General features: G+C 35.6%; 1 protein-coding gene across 5 annotated transcripts in view; it reads right to left on the reverse strand.

The window, feature by feature from the left end:
* LOC125864477 (actin-depolymerizing factor 10-like) overlaps positions 1-16,737 on the reverse strand; it is a 616,735-nt gene that overhangs the window by 494,620 nt on the left and 105,378 nt on the right. Inside the window, exon 1 of one of the 5 annotated variants that reach the window (XM_049544494.1) lies at positions 7,097-7,102. The exons of the other annotated variants lie outside the window; for them this stretch is intronic. The gene's annotated coding sequence lies outside the window, so the exon portion shown is untranslated. Of the gene's footprint in view, positions 1-7,096; positions 7,103-16,737 lie in introns of those variants that run through there. 5 annotated transcript variants of the gene reach the window in all.

Here is a 16,737-nt window from a genome sequence, read left to right on the forward strand (position 1 = left end):
TGTAGTAGTAATTCCATACTTCAAGAGTTCATAATAACCATAAGGACCCATAACTTGAAGTAAAAATAGAGAATAAATGGTTGGACTTGTGGAAAGGAAGGTTTCCACAATCAAACCCACATACCTCAACTTTGGAGAATCCTTGATGAAGATTGGGATGGAGAATTGAAGCTTGAGATTGAGTCTTGAATTCGGAATTAGAGCTTGAGATGTTTGAATTTGGTTGAAGATCTTGGTGAAAGTTTGGAGGGGGCTTAGAGAGTGTTTTTGAGTGTTTTGAAGTTAGAAACAAAATATGACTAAGTATGGGACATATCCCCTCTTTATAAAAAAAAACGCCCCAATACTTGGCCAAAAAAAAATGAGGCTTTAAAAAAAAACAGCTACTGGAAATTGCAATTCTGCCCGGACAGGTTTTACGAAAATGGTCATAACTCCTTCATCCTAACTTGGAATGAGGTGAAACCAATTGTATTGGAAAGCTAACTCGAAGGGCTTTAATTTAATAGGTAGTGGCTCTTCCAGTTCCTTGTGTGCTAAGAGATACGCCTCTTTAAAGTTGACCCTCCAAATCGCATTTTTTGCGATTTTTGAATTTTGATACGGTTGCTCTAAAATTCCGGTTAGACTCATTTTCCACTCAATTTGACCCCCTGAATAAGAATATGAAGTCGAATTTCCGAAATCATGCACGGATTTTGAGATATATGGAAATTACAATTATAGGTGCTTCCGAAGCACATTTTCGGGCATTTTTGGAGTCGTTTCAGGCCATCTGCTCAGTTAAGTGAGACAACGGGTGCCAGTCGCGCCTCTCCGAGTTTGGGGTGTGACAATCTTGGTATCATAGCAACGTCGTGTCCTAGGGAATCTATAAGCCGTGTCTGGTAGAATCTTGATTATCAGTATGTTGTGCACCATACTTATAATCACTAGTCTATGAGGCATATGGGAGTTGTTACCCTTTCTTTTTATCCCTAATCGTGCTATAAGGATAAGTCATAGGAGCTAGGAGTTGAGTTCACGTTTGTTATTTGTATGCAGGGATGCCTGTGACTCGAAGAACTACGACCGACCATATGCTAGACGTGGCCGCAGGTGAGGGAACTAGTAGTGTACAACCCAATGAGACAGATCCATCAGAGGATTAGGACGAGATTATCCCTCCACCTTGTCCAAATGTTCCACCACAAGAGGAGCCTCCTAGTGCTACCGTACCCCTAACTCCTCCCCCTATTGCGACAAATCAGGATATAAGGAATGTAATACATCTATTAACTCAAGTGGTGACTACACCAAGAGTGCATAGGGCACTTGATGGTATCGGGACTACTGAGGGACTCAAGAGTTCGAGTATTTGAGAGTTTCTTACCCTGAGCCCCTAGAGTTTACAGGGACAGATCAAAGGGAAGACCCTCAATATTTCATTGATCAACTTGGCCGAATCTTTAAGGTGATGCATGCTACAGGGATCGAGGCAATGGAGTTTGCAGCTTTTAGGCTGCGAGACATAGCTATTCTACGGTACGAAGGATGGGAAAAGTTTAGAGGAAAAAAAGAACCTCCAATTAGTTGGACTGATTTCTCAAGCTCTTTTCTGGATTAGTTCTTGTCTCTTGAAATGCGAGAGTCCCGTGTTGATCAGTTCTTGGCTCTCCGTCAAGGGAACATAAGTGTTCGTGAGTATAGCTTGAAGTTTGATTCATTGGCCAGGTACGTGCCATCCTATGTGAATAGTGTATGAGCTAGGATTTATCGATTTGTAGCCGGGCTGGCACCAGAGTATGTAAGGGCTTGCACTATAGCTTCTATGCAGGATAATATGGATCCTTCTTGTATTCAAGCTCTTGCGCAGAATTTGGAAGAGCTCCAGCGACAACAACTAAACGTCGAAAGAGTTGAAAGAGAGCAGCATAAAAGGTTAAGGCCAACAAACTTCCTGGAGGGATTTCAGAGTGGCACTAGGCCAAGATATCATAAGCGACCACCTAGGCCTCCACCGTTTCAGATGCGAGATGATCGGACTGATTTGTATATTTCACTAGGACCAAGGGAGGGTTTTAGAGTACCAGGAGCTCAACAACAAATAGATCATGTTGTGCCAAGCCCTCCATATTGTAGTCATTGTTGGAAAGCACATTATGGAAGATGCATGGGGAGTTCAACAACTTGTTTTTCATGTGGTCAAGAGGGACATAAGATGAGGGACTGCCCAACTCGGAGGCAGGGTGGTAGGGCATATCCAACTGGTTCGGGGACAGGATCATCATCACCAATTAATCAAATCGAGCAGGGAACCCAATCTTTTATTGGTCGGGGTCGAGGTAGAGGCCGAGCTTTGGCTCCAAGTGGCAACCCAAATCGGATATTTTCCTTGACAAGCAAGCAGAATCTAGAGCCTTCATCCAGTGGCATAGCAGGTATTTATTTTCATTGCTTTCTTGGTCATATTTATACCTTGGTAGGTCCAGGTTGTTTTGGTTAAGTCTCCTCGTAGTTACGAAGAAGTTGGGTAGAAAGTCCAAGTGTTATGGTATAAGGTTCTTAGCCTCACTCATGTTCTCTATTTTACATTCGAGGACGAATGTTTCTAAGGGGGGAAGATGTAACACCTCATACGTTTAAGGTCGTCCTTTGTTCGGAAAAAATGGCTTACGAGTTTAAATTTTAGAATTTTATTTATAACATCGGACGTGATCTAGGAATGTTGGATTTGAATGGGAATTCAATAAATATATAATCTTTAGTTCCTTCAATAAAATGATTTAACTGCTTATGGAAAAAAATTGGGTTAGTGACGATATTATTGTGAATGTATTTGTTTTACAATTGTTCTGTAAATTATTAAGTTTTTTAACAGAGATAAAAAAAAAGTATAATTATGTTAAGAAATTACTATTATATAAGGTGGGCTTTATTTAAAATATTGTTTTTTGACTAATTGTAATATATGTAAAAAGTTATATATATTTTATCAGGAACCTTCAAAATATTCGAGTGTATACTTAGCGGGATAAGAATGGTGTTATATTGGCACATCACTTCCACGTGGAAATGTTGGAGGAGTGCACAAAGTTTGTTCTCATTTAAGACTTACACCTATTATTCAATTAATTTTTTAAATAATAAAGAATTAAGATCAAAAGTTTGCACTTATCTTGCAATATTGGTTGTTTATATCTATATCTAAGAGTACTTGAATATGGAGAAAAAAAACAGAAAAAAGAGTTCCAAAAGCCTCTATTCACGTTGGAAACTAAAGTAGATTTCATAGGAAAATATCTGGAGCTTTTTATTTTAAGCATCAAAATAAAGTTGATTATCTACTCAAGTCTTTCAAGCTTGGATTCTAGGTATGTGAAGGTTTTTTTCCTTTCTTTTTGGTATGATTCTTTAAGATTGGTGATTTTTATGCTAGCGTGCTATCGAAGAGTTGGTTGTTAGATGTCTATAAATATTGTCGCACGTTATTTCTTTTTAAACTCTTATTCGGATAATATTGATTTGGAGTTAAGTTAAGAGACTGGAGAGGCCATGTTAGAAAATTAAGATTTGTCTAGAAACTTCTAGATTGGAGATATTTTGTATTAGATATGTTAGAAAAGTAAGATTTGTCTAGAAACTCCTAGATTGGAGATATTTTGTATTAGATATGTTGAAAAAGTAAGATTTGTCTAGAAACTCCTAGGTTGGAGATATTTTGTAGTAGATATGTTAGTCTTAATTTAAAATGAGTAGTGGTTAGTGAGCCACATAGGTACATAGTTTGGTGTGAGATATTTTGCTTATTATGTGTGTTGTGCCGTAATTTTCCTATCCTTAGAAAAATCACATTTTTTAAATGTTCTAAGTATAAAACAATTTGAGAAAAATACTTAGAAAAGAGTCATCACTTAATTTTTTAAAGAAATTAAGAAAACTTATAATTTTCAAAGATTTAAACAGAAAAAATCATTTGAAAATACTAAAGAGGGTTCGGGGTTCAATTTACACTTCGAGAAGGGTTTAAGCATTCGAAGTGCCCGCTAACATGCGGTTGACCATCGACTTGACTAAAATATATTTTGTCTATTTTTTAGAAAAAAAAGGTGACTTAACATAAGAATAATAATTTACAATATTTGATTGACTTGAGAAAGTAGTTAAGATAAGAACTTTTTTTTTAATTTTTAAGAAAATGGAAAATTAATTGAAACAACTCGGTCAATTAGGATTTTAACAAAATTATATAAATTATAATTTATTTGAATCATTTTAGAAATAATAATTTGAAACAAATTGGTCAATTAAACCATGATAACTATTTTTAATTAATTGAAAAAATAAATAAAGGTTTTTAATAAAAATACAAGAGTTGATGAAAAAATGAAATTTTATTAAAATAAACTAACATAAAGAATATGGTTGATCTTTTTGGGAATTTAATTAAATTAAATCAAATTAAATAAAAAAGGTTAGAGTTAAACAAATCACAAATAAACAAATAATGAGGGTAAATAAAAGAGAAGCAAAAAATCAAATTTTTTAGGCTTTGGCCCAACCTGTCCTAAAATTATCAAAAATCTGCTCAAATATATGGGTTTTTGCCCCAATTGGGTCAATAGAGAAAGCTGCTGGAATTTGGGCTTTGGCCCCATTTTTACCTTTGAAATCTTGTGTATACGTCGAGTGTATACTGCTGTATACGAGAGTATCTTGACCCATTTTCCTGTATATCGGACTGAATATCAAATATATACAACCTATTTCAAACCCTGAATCATGTCATTCGATTTTTTCCTGTATTTTGCTTCACTCGATCTGTATATCAATGCATAGTGAATGTATACAGGCTGCATATCAGCCCCTTTTTCAGCTTTCCAGACCTGTAACGGATTTCCGATTTTCCAGTGATGACCGAAGCAGACTCGAGGGGAAAAGCAATTCGATGAAATGCAAGACTGAAGTCCAAAATAGACTCGGCCAATGTCACATGCAAATAAAGAGTAATAAGATTAACATTCATACTTAAACTATTTCACAAGAATAACATCTTTAGTATGAGACACAACAAGACATGACTAAAGCAATTTTTAGCATACACAAAAAGAGAAATAGAACATATATCCTCATAAGCAAATAGAGGCCAACCAGTGAAAGCCTATGAACACTGACTTGATATCATTCTTACAACATAAATTAGAAGCAATGGAGAAAACTAACAAGAAGTGTTGGAAACTTTTCTTCAAGTTAGATTGCTTTTAAAATAAGTTTCCAAACAAGATTTTTACATATCTAATATAAGAATAAATTAATTATAAACTAGTGTTAAATAGTCATATTACCAAACCAAAACAACCTTGTCCCTTATAGTTTGAAGGATGATTAGCCTAACTTCAAACAAAATGCAAAGTAAGTTAACCATGACAATTTAATCCAAAACAAATGAGCTAATGCGAAAGGATGAGATTTCTAACAATTGAGGCTACTGCTAAGAGTAGCCATACACAAATTCATACAATCAATTCAAAATAAAGCAAAGAGAAAGGAATTTGACAATTTTTGATAAAAGATTACTCAAAACATAGAAAAATAAACACTCTAATGCTTACATGATTATGGAACCTATTCATGATTATGAGTTATGACTAGAATTAAGCTAACATTTTCCAACATACTAGGTAGTAAAACCAAGGCTAGAGCATGAATACACGATACACCATATCTAAATAGAATGTAAAAGGGGAGCTATTTCACTATCTTTTTTGGAGTAGCGACTGGGCGAACGAGCTTGACCATGAAGAAACTTCCACAACCACAAGTGAGATTCCAACAAAGCTCCGATGAATCCCAGTAAACAGCAAACGTGATAAAAAAAATAGAAACTTACTCCTCAATGTTTTGTGATTAATTGTTGTGCTTCCCCCTATTTTGCTCAACTTTTTTTTCTCACCCCCCCNCCCCCCAGATACTAAGAAGATGGAGGTTTATATAGAGGAATTTCGGGGTCGATTTAGGGGGAAAATAGCCAAATGTTGAATTCAAATTTGTACGAAGATCCTCAAATCCTTGCTCAAAATCAGGTAAAAGGCTGATTCTTGTGTATGGGAGCGTACTGTTGGCGTGATTTTCGGGTTTGGTCAACCGCGATTTGCTGCTGTCCGCGATTTCTGGGTTTGCAGCTCTTGACTTTTGGTTCTCGCGTAGGGGAGAAGAAGAAGTCGGGTCGGTTTGGTATGTGTATGTATATGCTGATGTATGTATTGTAATTGGTTTTCTTTGATGGGTTGGGTCTTGGTACTATTGTAAAGAGAATTGGTGGGCTGGGATTTGAATTGGAGTTAAGAAATGGGCCGGCTTGAACAAAGGAAATGGGCTAGAGGAAAGGAAATAAGAATAGCATTGTATTGGGTCTGCTAATAGGAAGAATTGGGTCGTGGAAAAGGCCCATTTTTTTTTGTCTTTTAAGGGGTTAAGGATAGGATAAACAATTGGCTAAAAAATGCAACAAGATAAATTTTCATAAATTAATTAACGAACTTCTTAATCTTAGCGACATAAAATAATTAATTCGATTGTAAAACAATTAATTTAATTATAAACTAATAATTAGCTAATTAATTAACCAAATATTTAGGTAAAACTAAAGTCTTTTGAGACAATTTCCAAATACTAATATAATAAATATATACAAAATTATATAAAATATATATATATATATATATATATATTCATATATATATTTTTTATTTTTTTAAAAAAATTATAAAAATGACAAAATTACTTAAAATGACTTGAAAAATATTTAAAATTTATGAAGTCAATTATTTCAAATTGTTTGGAATTTAAGAAGTTCGATGATTAATTTATATTGTGGAGGTCCAAAATTGGGTGTCAACAGCTGTCCCTCGTTTGACTTGGATTAATGAAAGCAATTCGAGGCAAATGAAATTGGCAAATTTAATTTTGACCGACCACACCTTCGTCTTTAGATAAGGGATTTTGGTACGGACTTTAGGAATCATGGTCGAACCCCAGAATTGGGTTTCTTACATATCTCAGGTTTCATTAGAATTCAAGCCACTTGTAGTTCGATACGCTTGGTTTAACGCACGACTCTGAAAGAAATCAAAAACTATCCTGACATCGAATTATGGAAAGATCGAAATGCTCGAGAATACGATTTAAGAGCGAATGATGGAATACAACCGAGTTTCAACACTGATCCCCCTACATATCCCTTAACCTAGGGAATCAAGCTGCTTGTAGTTCGACACAAACATAATTTTCAAAGCTCTTAGTGCATTGTTACTTGGATTGGAAAGTTGCCTCCGGTGAAAGCCAAAATTTCCCGAATTCAAAACTGGAATCGATAAACCTAAAGAAATGCCCACATGCCTTTTGATAGGGGTGTGGTTTGATTGTGGTGGAAGTCGATTCTCTGCTCGCGTCCTAAGAGTTTGGCACTCCTCGTTGGACTGTGTCCCGGTTCCCTGCTAAGAAAAAGTTTCACGTTGTGCTGCATCATTTTTGATGTCGTCCACACCTGTGATTTGCTTGAGAATTCATCCTCTTGGATGCTCTCGACAAAGACTGATATAAAACTTATTAGTATAAAAAAAAATGTAACCCCAAATGGGAAGATAGTGTCTTTTACTGTGTTGACACTTAATTGCTCTACTTGAACATTTGATGCCAGTTTCCTCCAGTTTGATGTAAAGCAAATAAAGCTCATATTTTGTATTTGTAATATAATCTTCAATGTACTCTTATTTTGATGACGAAGTAATAAAATATGCAGATGTAATATGTTGATAGTTCTCTTGATGTTGTATTTGCAAGGAAAATAATGCAATTGATGTTGGTTCTCTTTTGATGGGCGAATCTTTCTCGCGATGCGTGAATTTTTTTTTGCGATGCATGAATCTTGTCTTACGATGCATAAATCTCTTTCTCTTGCAATGCATGACTTCTTTGCGATGCATGACTTCTTTCTCTTGCTATGCATGATCTTTTCTCGTGATTCATGAATTATTTCTCTGGCTATGCATGATCTTTCCCCGTGATGCATGAATCATTTTCTCTTGCAATGCATGATCTTTTCCCGCGATGCATGAATCATTTTCTCTTGCTATGCATGACCTTTTCCCGCGATGCATGACTTTTTACGCTATGCATGAATCTTTCTCTTGCGATGCATGAATCTTTTTCCTTGATGCATGGTTTTCTCTCTGCGATGCATGAAACTTTCTCTTGCAATGCATGAATCTTTCTCTTGTGATGCATGCCTTTCTTTACCACGATGCATGACTTTTTTCGTTATGCATGAATTTTTCTCTTGCGATGCATGAATCTTTTTCCTCGATGCATGAAACTTTTTCTCACGATGCATGAATCTTTCTCTTGCGATACATGCCTTTCTTTCTCGCGATGCATGGCTTTTTCTGCTATGCATGAATTTTTCTCTCGCGATGCATGAATCTTTTTCCTCGATGCACGATTTTCTCTCCGCGATGCATGAAACTTTTTCTCGTGATGCATGAATCTTTCTCTTGCAACGCATGAATATTTCTCTTGCTATGCGTAAATCTTTCTCTTGCGATGCATGCCTTTTTCTCTTGCTATACATGGCTTCTTCTTCTCGCAATGCATGAAATCCTTCTCTTGCAATGCATGATCTTCTTTTCTGATGATGTCATCCCTGGTACCGAACGAAGATAATGTTTCACCGGACAGCATAGGTGATCTTCTGGGTGGCGGTATCATCTCAATCGATAATATAATAAAAAAAGACCCTCGGAGTAGCGATATCATCTCATTTGATAATATGATATAAATGACTCTCCGGATAGTAATATTATCATGTCCAATAATATGATACAGATAATGTCCTCCAAGTATCTTTAGTTGCTGAAAAATAAATAAAATTTCTTTCTTTGATGTTTTCCTTTATTCCATTTCCGAACATGATTGCATATTCATTGTGGACCTCTCCTTGTTGAGAATTTGAATAATGCTATTCATATTCCCAATTCTTTGTCAGAAGAAGCCTAAAATATTTCATGCATCCACGGAAAAATTATCAATTTTTGGGAGCTCTTCGCCCTTTTGACTTCTCCATATTCATTGAATGGTGGAATATGTTGATTTTGAGGTGAGCCTATAAACCTGCATCCACAAAAAAATTGTTAGTTTAGAAAATGAACTGATTTGTGTTGATATCTTCGGTTGTCTGCTCCTTGTCTTGCTATCTCCGGTTGATTTTTCTGATTTCCCGCTTCTTGATAGATAAGACAAAATATTTTTATGCAAATAATTTAATCATGAAGAAAGAGTTTTTAAGAAAAAAAATAGATTTTCAAAAGTAATATTTGGAAAAGGTCACTGCCAACTGTCATGTCACGTCAAGCTAGATGAACGCCATTTGGAGTTAATGTTTCGAGATCTATCTGATTACTTGTTGAGAAATATTCAAAATTGCTCTAAACTGTCGATGAACCCTATTGAAATTTTTGAGGTCATCTTCAAAATTTCTGTCCCAGTTAACTGTCTTGGCTTATCTTCAAACGTTGATGAACAAACTACGAAATTTTTGAGATCCTCTCGAAAATTCTGTCCCAGTTACAGTCCTCCATGTAAGCTCAGTCTTGACTATGTTGGAGAGATCTTCTTCTTCCTTTCAAAAATTCTGTCCCAATTTCTATAAAGAAAAATAGAAATCTTACGAAAAATATGATCGAGCCCTTGTGGCGCCTACGTATCCCGTTGACGCAGAAATCAAGTCAAACGTAGTTCCCCTCTCAAGGACTAACAAAATAAGAAATTTAAGCAAAGAACCGATCGAGGCCAACATAGGACGCCAACGTATCTCATTTTTGAGAATTCAGGTCGAACGTAGTTCAAATACAAAAGGAATAAGTTCTGAACACAAACGATTACAGGAAAATAAAAGCGATTACAAGGAAAAGACAGAAATTGAGTCTTCAAACATGGTATATTTTAACAACACTTAAGTGGACTGATGATTTGTGAGATCTAATGTTCAGGCTCAACCATGTAATGTCGTCATTAAACAAATGTATTGATGTGTTCTTTAAGCAAACTGATGAGTTCTCTCTCATGTGCTTTTGTCAGATATGCATCAATTTTGATATCTTTGATGCATTCATCATTTTCCTGATTCACTATTCAGTTCTCTTCTGAATTCGGCTTATCTTGACTCTCGAACTATCTGAATTTCTCAACCAGGTGTTCGGGTACCATGATCTTCTTATTATTGTCCTCAAATTCATCCGCATCTACCACATTTTATTCATTTAGTTTGTGACACGACATGATATTGACAGATTTGGAAATATTTTCACTAAAATCATAGACAGGTACTGTTAGATAGCAAATATAAAGCAAGTAAAACAAATTTTCGCAATAAATGAGTTTTTCATTTGAAATAAGAAAATAAGAACTATGGCCTTGAAAATAAATCATTTTTCCTTTTCAAAATATTAAGAGGTAGGTTAAAACATATTGAGGCAAAAATAGAGTAAAAGATGGGTCTCGAGCCTCATTCGGAACACTACCAATTTTAGAAATAATCATAGAAAATTGTCTATTTCTACCAAGACGAGCGAGGAGTCAAGATCGGAGTGGATGTCCAGTTGGGCATTTGCTCCTTTGGCTCATTGTCTAGTATGACTGATGTCTCAATCATCTCCCCATGCACAATATCACCTTCTTTGAACAAATTTTCGATTCCTTACCTCAGACCATTTTGTATTAGAAAAGACTTATATGAGTGAGACAATGATTTTGAAAAAGCTTGATCAATCTTCAACTTGTTCTGACCCTCCTTTGGCACTAAAGCAAAAGCTTGATGAGGTGCCATGATTCTAAATTCAGATTTCTCCCTTTTGGTTGGAGAGACTACAATTTTCTCAAGTTTTTCAAAGTTGGCTGAGATTATAACTTTCTCCACATTCAAATCTTCTTCGACTTTAATCATATTAATAGTCACCCCTCCATGATTCGGCATGGGGTTACTATTGACATTATGAGTGGATGTCTGAAGAGTGACGACGCTTTCATCTATCAAGTTTTGAATTTTATGCTTCAAGTCGATACAATCCTTAGTATTATACCCAGCACTTCCTGAATGATAAGTACAGTGAAGATCAGGTCTATAAAACTTGGAGTTGACATTGATGTTTTTTGGATCAATTGTATGTATCAGACCAACTGATTGCAATCTCTCAAAAAGTTGTGTTCGACTCTCAATCAAGGGGGTAAAGAATCTAGAAGTTTTCTTCTCAAGATTTAGGCGAGGAGGATCGTAATTATTTCCTAGATATGAGGGTACTTGACGGTAGTCTGGAGGATTTTGGTGAGTTAGTGCTGGCGTTTGGAAATTTGGATATTGTGGAGCTCGGTAGCTAGGAGGGGTATTTTGGTATTGCTGAGGTGGATTTTGGTAACTTGATTGGATATTCAAACAATTAACTGATGAAGTTTGGTAATACGAATGGGTATTTTGGTAATGTGGAGGTGGAGTTTGGTAACTCATTGGTGGAGTTTGGTAATTATGGGGTAGAATTTGATAACTCGGTGGGGGAATTTGATAACTTGATTGGGTATAACAAATTGGATAAGAATTTTGTGGAGCTCGAGGATAACCTTTGAAAGGTGAGGATTTTTTGAAATGTCCTTTATCATCAGATGCGTAGGAAATAGAAGACACATCCTCTCTCTTCTTTTTCAACAATCCTGAAGATTCGGTAGGGGCGACAACGCGAGAAATCTTTCCGATTTTAAGCCCATTCTCGATAGTCTCACCTACCTTGACTATCTCCGCAAATTTTGCTCCAATGAGCAACATTATCCTGTCATAATATTCTGGCTCTTGAATGCGTATGAACACTTCAACGATCTCCTTCTCATACATGGGAGGTCGAACCCGGGCGGCCTCTTTCCTCCACCTATACGCATATTCACGATAGCTTTCAGTGGATTTCTTCTTAATTCTCTCCAAATAATAGAGATCAGGAACGATCTCCACATTGTAGGCGAACCGTTCGACGAAATCTTTAGCTAGTGCATTTCAGCTGGACCACTGATTTATCTAATGGGAAGTAAACCATTCCAAGGCTTCTCCATTTAAACTTCGGCTAAAGAGCCGCATTAACAAGGCTTCATTCCTGCCAACTCCTACGAGTTGGTCACAGTAGGCTCTCAGGTGCGCCAAGGGATTCCCTGTTCCTCCGAAAGTATCGAATTTTGGCACTTTAAACCCTTCCGGGAGATCCAAATCCGAATGGATGCACAAATCCTCATAACTCAACCCATCGACTTCAGGAATACAATGCAACTCCTTCATGGCTTTCCTGATCTCTTCTTTCATATTCAGCTTGACTGCCTCTTCCTTTGACCTCCACTCTCTCTCCCGTTCCTTATAGTGATCAAGCTCAGAACAGTTGGCATAGTGTTCATTTGGAATTGAAATTTGAAAGTAGTCTTTAGAGGCAATGGCAGAGCAGCGGAGGGACTCTGGGTATTTTCTGTGGCTTGGTGATTTTGGGGGAAAGTCTGGGGGTTGGTATACTGATTTTGATGGTGTGAGAAGGTTTGCAAATTATTGACATTTTGGTTTTGAGGGGGAGGGCAAGATTGCGGGTTGGCATTTTGAGGAGGAAGTGGCATTTGGGAGTTGGTATCTTGAGGAAGAGGTGGCGCTTGATAAGAGACGGAGGCATGATGGAGATTTGGGGAGGTTAGGTCGATGATTGGGGGATTTTGAGCAGGGTTAGAGGGTGGATTCTGAACCTGTTTCGCGTTTGAAGGAGGAAAGTGGAGTGGAGATCTTCCATCTCCTTGAGGGTTGACCGAAAAAATTGGATTCGGTAGATCTTGTCTTCTTTGCATTTCAACCCTCATTTCGGCAATATGTTGCATCAATTGCATAATTAATTCATTTTGATCAGCGACAGTGGGCTGAGCCACAACAACATCATTCAGACCAATCTCTTCATTGTTATCACTCATTATTGCCTTTCCTTTTTGCAAATTTTGATCGAGGAAGGAATCTTTGGGAGCCTTAGATCTTGTAAAATAAGGATGACCAGCCAGCTTATCAACACAGATTAGTTCTAAATACCTGACAAAGAAAAACAACTCAAAAGGTAAACGTGTTAGTCTATGTAGATGATAAATAATACAAAATATCACACATATGACCACAAACACATAAGTGTTGCTCCACTTGAAGATAAACTAGCCCACGTATTTAGAGAAATGACTAAATAGATGGGAATTTGTCTATTCGATTTTGAACTTAGTGGATCAGAAATATCAACTTGAGTCGAGACAAAGTTGATTGTATCTTTTATTGTCATAATTTTTGATTTTCGATTAAGATGTAACTCTAATTTCTTTGTAAAAGTTGGAAAGAATAATTTCTCAAAAATTGGGACCGAACCTTGAAAGGTTGCCTACGTATCTCACGAAGGAGAATTCAGGTCCTACGTAGTTCGACCCTTGAATCTCTTTTGATTTGAGACGGTGAATCTTTTTCTGGTATGAGAGAGTAGGATTTAAAAAATGAAATTCGAATTTATTGGGAAACTAAAGACTTGAAGAGTGTTTGGACGTACTTTCGATAATGACTTGATATTTGTGCTTAGGGGTTCTAAAAAAATTTGAAGAAGAGTGAGCTAGAATATCTCCAAATGAAGCAACATATTCACACAAACAGTTATAACACATTAACAAATATTGTGCGTTCTAAACATGTATGTGACCCTTTTGCGAAAAGGGTAGGCCTAGCGATTTGAAGGATGTATAACGTTATTTGAAACATTTCATTGCCCCCAAAACCCAAATTTATACAGTATTTATGAATAAACTAAATGGGGATACATAATGGGAAATATGGAGTACAAATAATCAGTCCCACGCAGGGGTACAATTCTAAACTATGCTTCTATAGAAGGTCATTCGTCCTTGATTTCTGGTCGTCTCCATATGCCCAAACTTTTGTTTGTAATGATAACTTGCTCCTTCTTCGATTAGAAGAAAATAAAACTATAATCTAACGCTCTAACCCAAGAGACAATGTTTCACCAAATGGCGTGTACATCCTTCTAATTTAAACACATAAATATGATTGTCTTTTTATTGACCATAAGTCAAACAGACACAGGGTGAGCTTCTAATGGGCCCAACACGCCTTGGGTGTTGGGTCAACTTAGTTAAAAATGCGCTAAAATCAGGATTTGGTTTCACTCTACGCTAGTTGACTAAGAGTGGAGTTTATTTGAAATGGACTGGTGACCCTAGCGGACTACTTGGGATGGGACAGTTAACGACCGTTGACTATCCAGTAGCCAACTACATTCGTCAGGGTGTCCTGAGAACAATTTGGTTAACGAACGACTGCGGCCCACATCATTGTCCTTTAAGTGGAAAATAAAATTAAGCATCGTTTGACGGAATATGTTATATCATAAATGCAATAGTTTATAACAATTTAAACACATTAAGCACAAATAAACAATTCAGCAATTAATAACAATTAGTCAAATAATCAAATCTTATGGTTAGAACTCAATTAAGTCCACAACAGAGTCGCCATTTCTATTGTGCTGTAATTTTCTTATCCTTAGAAAATCACATTTTTGAGATGTTTTAAGTATAAAACAATTTGAGAAAAATACTTAGAAAAAAGTCGCCACTTAATTTTTTAAAGAAATTAAGAAAACTTATAATTTTCAAAGATTTAAACAGAAAAAATCATTTGAAAATACCAAAGAGGGTTCGGGGTTCAATTTACACTTCGAGAAGGGTTTAAGCATTTGAAGTGTCTGTTAACATGCGGTTGACCTTCGACTTGACTAAAATATATTTTGACTATTTTTTAGAAAAAAAAGGTGATTTAACAAAAGAATAATAATTTACAATATTTGATTAACTTGAGAAAGTAGTTAAGATAACAACTTTTTTTTTAATTTTTAAGAAAATGGAACCTTAATTGAAACAACTCGGTCAATTAGGATTTAACAAAATTATATAAATTATAATTTATTTGAATCATTTTAGAAATAATAATTTGAAACAAATTGGTCAATTAAACCATGATAACTATTTTTAATTAATTGAAAAAATAAATAAAGGTTTTTAATAAAAATACAAGAGTTGATGAAAAAATGAAATTTTATTAAAATAAACTAACATAAAGAATAGGGTTCATCTTTTTGGGAACTTAATTAAATTAAATCAAATTAAATAAAAAAGGTTAGAGTTAAACAAATCACAAATAAACAAATAATGAGGGTAAATAAAAGAGAAGCAAAAAATCAAATTTTTTAGGCTTTGGCCCAACCTGTCCTAAAATTATCAAAAATCTGCTCAAATATATGGGGTTTAGGCCCAATTAGGTCAAAAGGGAAAGCTGCTGGAATTTGGGCTTTGGTCCCATTTTTTCCTTTGAAATCCTGTGCATACGTCGAGTGTATACTGCTGTATACGAGAGTATCTTGACCCAATTTTCTGTATATCGGACTGAATATCAAATATATACAGCCTATTTCAACCCCTGAAACATGTCATTCAATTTTTTCCTGTATCTTGCTTCACTCGATTTGTATATCCATGTATAGTGAATGTATACATGCTGCATATCAGCCCTTTTTTCAGCTTTCCAAACCTATAACGGATTTCCGATTTTCCAGTGATGACCGGAGCAGACTCGAGGGGAAAAACAATTCGATGAAATGCAAGAATGAAGTCTAAAATAGACTCGGCTAATGTCACATGCAAATAAAGAGTAATAAGATTAACATTCATACTTAAACTATTTCACAAGAATAACATCTTTAGTATGAGACACAACAAGACATGACTAAAGCAATTTTTAGCATACACAAAAAGAGAAATAGAACATATATCCTCATAAGCAAATAGAGGCCAACCAGTGAAAGCCTATGAACACTGACTTGATATCATTCTTTCAACATAAATTAGAAGCATAGGAGAAAACTAACAAGAAGTGTTGGAATCTTTTCTTCAAGTTCGATTGCTTTTAAAATAAGTTTCCAAACAAGATTTTTACATATCTAATATAAGAATAAATTAATTATAAACTAGTGTTAAATAGTCATAATACCAAACCAAAACAACCTTGTCCCTTCTAGTTTGAAGGATGATTAGCCTAACTTCAAACAAAATGCAAAGTAAGTTAACCATGACAATTTAATCCAAAACAAATGAGCTAATGCGAAAGGATGAGATTTCTAACAATTGAGGCTACTGCTAAGAGTAGCTATACACAAATTCATACAATCAATTCAAAATAAAGCAAAGAGAAAGGAATTTGACAATTTTTGATAAAAGATTACTCAAAACATGGAAAAATAAACACTCTAATGCTTACATGATTATGGAACCTATTCATGATTATGAGTTATGACTAGAATTAAGCTAACATTTTCCAACATACTAGGTAGTAAAACCAAGGCTAGAGCATGAATACACGATACACCATATCTAAATAGAATGTAAAAGGGGAGCTATTTCACTATCTTTTTTGGAGTAGCGACTGGGCGAACGAGCTTGACCATGAAGAAACTTCCACAACCACAAGTGAGATTCCGACAAAGCTCCGATGAATCCCAGTAAACAACAAACGTGATAAAAAAATAGAAACTTACTCCTCAATGTTTAGTGAGTAATTGTTGTGTTTCCCCCAATTTTTCTCAACTCTCTTTTTCTTAC

The sequence above is a fragment of the Solanum stenotomum genome, chromosome 5 (assembly GCF_019186545.1).
Source record: "Solanum stenotomum isolate F172 chromosome 5, ASM1918654v1, whole genome shotgun sequence".
In the NCBI taxonomy this organism is placed as follows: Eukaryota; Viridiplantae; Streptophyta; class Magnoliopsida; order Solanales; family Solanaceae; genus Solanum; species Solanum stenotomum.